Source organism: Phoxinus phoxinus (assembly GCF_949152265.1).
Source record: "Phoxinus phoxinus genome assembly, chromosome: 2".
Classification (NCBI taxonomy): Eukaryota; Metazoa; Chordata; class Actinopteri; order Cypriniformes; family Leuciscidae; genus Phoxinus; species Phoxinus phoxinus.
Window position 1 is genome coordinate 22,712,470 of NC_136877.1, and position 4,317 is coordinate 22,716,786.

Here is a 4,317-nt window from a genome sequence, read left to right on the forward strand (position 1 = left end):
TATACATTGAAAAAATATAGTTTTATTTGTATAGTAAAAGATATAATGATAATTATTATATAGTTCACCGATTCTTGAGATAAGGGACAAAAGTACTTTTGAAAAGTGACAATCAAAAAACTGATACTACATTAATTTGAATAAGATACCTTTACAAACACGGGTCTCATCTATCATACCATGAAAAGGAATAAAAGAGCCTCGTCCCGCCGAGACCGCCCTTCCAGAGCTTTTTCACGTCATGCCTGCCCAGCCTGAACTTCACACCACACCTGAGCCCTCGCCTCCAGCCAAGATGGTCGCCACCACGCCTGAGAATCGGTCTACGGCAAAGATTGCCACCACCGGAGCCCTCTGCAAGGTTGGCCGTCGCCTCGCTGCCCGAGCCCTCAGCGGAGATGGTCGCCGCTACGCCTGAGTCGGTTCCTGAGCCTGAAATCCCACCCAACCTCCCTCTCCCGCCTCCTCTCATCATCCAGCCAGTATCCTCATCTCCTCTGCCTCCTGTCAGCCCCATCACTACACACCAGTGGAATGGTGGGCTCGCTGAGACATCTTGGATAGTGGATGCCTGGGATCCGACTCCAGCCACCGCGTCCAGGATTCCACATCAGCCCATCAGTCCACTAGCTCACCCTTGGCTCCTACCTCCTTCATATCCGCCATGGCCCATCAGTTCACCAGTTCCACCAGGCTTCCTCGTCCCCCCGGATCCGCCTTGGTCGCTCGTCGACCTTCCATCACCTCTGGACTGCACTTCTCTGGCTTCGCCTCGTCCCTTTGTCCCCCCGGCTCCATTAGACTACTCACTCCCTTCTACTCCTTGGTCCACAGTCCCTCTGTCTCCACCGCGCCCTTCTGTGTCCCCGTCTAAACCCTGGCCCAGCGAACTTCTGTCTCCTCCCCCATCGATTCTGCCTCAGTCACCCCTAAAACCTCCTGCCCTTCAACCTCCATGGCTCCTCCCTCCATCGGCTTCACCATGGTCATGATTCTTCCCGCTGAATACACCTCCCTTCTGCCTGGACCCTCTTCTTCTCCCTGTCATCTGCCTGCCATCTCCAGCCCTTCCATTACCCTTCAAATTGCACAAATTAAAAATACGCCCAATGGAAACAAGTAAATTTCGCGAGAAATCCCATTTATCGCGAAAAAGTTTTTACGCTCGCATGAGGTAGTTTTTCAGGCAATTCGAAAAAGAAACATTTTGCAAAACTGCACTGGAAACAGTTTTTGCGTATTTAGTAACCTGACGTGGATGACGCGGTATGTTTGGACCGAATACGAGACATATTTCTTTATTAAATTCATAAAAGACAAAAGAATAACGGGGAATACTGGATTCTAAACCTCAGAGAAATGCCACAATCAAGACCTCGAAGCAGATATGAGGGAGGAACACCCAGAATCTCCTCATATGTGTCACTCACAGTATAAGAGTCTTTCCTTGCCATTAATGATTGGATAACACGCATACGTCTCCTTCGATTAATAATAATAATGGCTAAATGCAGTGGCTGGGATATACATACCAACGTCCGTTGCCATGATGCTTGTAATGATTATCGCGAGAGGAAAAAAACTAGGTTTTAGTCACATAACATCGGTTAATGGAAACGCTGTCATTTTGCAATCGTTTTTTTGTCGACATTTAGAAAAAGAAAGAAAAAAAGTTTTGCGCAAATCTGTAATGGAAATGCGCCTACTGTTAATTCTTTCTCTCTGGAACTGTTTCTTTGTCTTTGCAGTTTTGCAGGTTCTTTGTCTTTGTCTTTACAGTTTTTGTCTAGCCATGTCTGCCTACAGTACAGATAAAAACAATACTTTTTATTAAAGTTATTATTTGGCATTTGGGTGATATTTAAATCAATTAACATGTATACTTGGATCATATTATCATGTTATGTAGTTGTTATACATTACTTAATGAGTATTTGGGAGCACTTTTCCACTCTGTCAGCTTACGTCAACACCGTCAGACAAAATATCTGACAAACAAGTTTAACGTCTGACGGAGTTCACAAAACAACATGTTTTTTCAACTTAATCATGTCTAATAAATGGTAGCCATTTTGATTTTCCTCAGTTGCCAGCTGCCACTAAACTAAACCACCAAAATACCAACTTTCTTGATAAAAATCATCCCTACTTTGACGACAGTGTTGACACATAAAAGCTGTGTGACCACAGGGATTTAAACTTTTTTTTTTTTTTACAACTTACGAGACCATGTGTTGGACTGCTGCATCTATCAACAGAAATAAGTTAAAGGGGTCATGACATGGTTTTTTTTATTTTATTATTATGTTCCCTTAGGTGCAATTATAGTATTACTATAGTTTTTTTTACAAAAAACTTTTAAAATGTAGTGATTTATGACCTTTTCCCACCCTGTTTCTCATCCTCTGATTCAAACAGTCTGTTTTGGGGGTGTTTCCCCTTTAAGAGTTCAGTGTTAACGCCCACTGTTATGATTGGCTAACGTCAGTGCCTATGCATCAATTATTAACGCCCCCAGCCAGAAGGTTTGCGGATTCGGCGCAACTGTTTAATAGTGGGTGATGCATGCTAAGCGATGGCTCTTGCAATGATAAAACCTTATTATGTTTGAGCCGGAATCAGAGGAAAATGAACCATCACCACAACAACGAAGACTGGATCAGCCCGTGTCCACATGGAAAGTGAAACTATTTTGAATTAATAAAAAAAAATTAACCCGAGACACTTGAAAACGGATTATTGTTGCATAATTATCCTATAGCTTCATTTGCTAACAGTTTAACATTATTTAACTAATTCCAATGAAATGATAGGGTGTACCACGGACAAAAATGCATGCACAGACAGGCCATCTTTGAAGATGCAGCATTGATAAAGGCAACATTTTTAATTTTCTATCACATGTAGGCCTACTAGAAAGGCGACATATTTTCAAGATTCTCTTATACAAATGTGTTTATATTAGCCATGGTAAAAAGTAAGTTTGCGTCGTCGTTATTGAGCCCAGAGAATAGTCGGCACGGACTTATCTTTGAGCAACAGTTTTCTGGCAAAGCCAAGCATCATATTGGGATTTTTTCCTCAAAACAGTCATCCTTAAATGTACAGAACACTGCCGTGACTGGGACGTCCGCAAAAAATAAAGTGCATCCATTTTTCCCTGACGACTGAATCTTTCAGCGTATTTAAAAAGTAGTTTAAAGTTTTAAATACATTACTTACAGTTTGCGTCGTCAATGCTGAGCCCAGAATAGTCGGCACGGACTTATCTTTGAGCAACAGTTTTCTGGCAAAGCTCAAAACAGTCATCCTTCAGAACAAACGCTTAAACTAACACTGCCGTGACTGAGACGTCCGCAAAAAATGAAGTGCATCCATTTTTCCCTGCCGTCTGGATCTTTCGCAGCGTATTCAAAGATGTTGTTTGTCCACAGCCAGGAACAGCACATCTGCGGCATCGTACTTTCCCTGTACACAGACCCACTCGCTGTCCGTCGACTGAACACTTGTGAGGCGCGCAGCGCGCGGGCGCGACAACGATACGAAATGAGCGTAGTTGCCTTGCGCTTTAAGCGTAGTTGCCTTGCGCTGGAGGCGGTCTTATGCAAACGCTGGTACGTCACTTCGTACCGTGACGTCACTTCTTACCATGGATCCAGAACGAGCTGTATTTAGAGCTTGATTAAATAAATGATTCGTTTATAATGGGGAGGACGTCTTAAGCTATGAAACTTGCAGGACGTTTTAATGGTACAAAGACCTCTTATATACCAAAAGATCCAGGCAAATTTGGTTTCTCATGTCATGACCCCTTTAAAGGAGGTCCTCAGGGTTAAAGCTGACCAAAATATGCCTGATTTATTTTGAATTTGAAAAATATCTGACGAAGTTGATATGAATTGATGACAGATTTTGAGAGGCTGTTGTTAATATATAAAATAATGCAATGTTCACTAAGTATTTTCTGATATTTTATTAAGCAATCCAACTAACCTCATATTCATATTTGTGCATTTTAAAACACTTTCTTTTTGCAGTTTGATACTGTGACCTCTACGGAGGACGGGTTCATTTGCATACACTCTAAAAAATGCTGGGTTGTTTTAGCCGTTGGGTTAAATTTTTTAATTACATTTTTAACCCAACATTTGGGTTTGTCCATATTTGACCCAAAATTAGGTTGAAACAACCCAGCATTTTTTAGAGTGTAGGCTTTCATTGTACAGTGCCAGTATTTTTTTAAATGACTATGCAATAATATAAATATATACAAAACTAAGGGTCTAAACATACACAATCTTTCAATATCCAACTTTT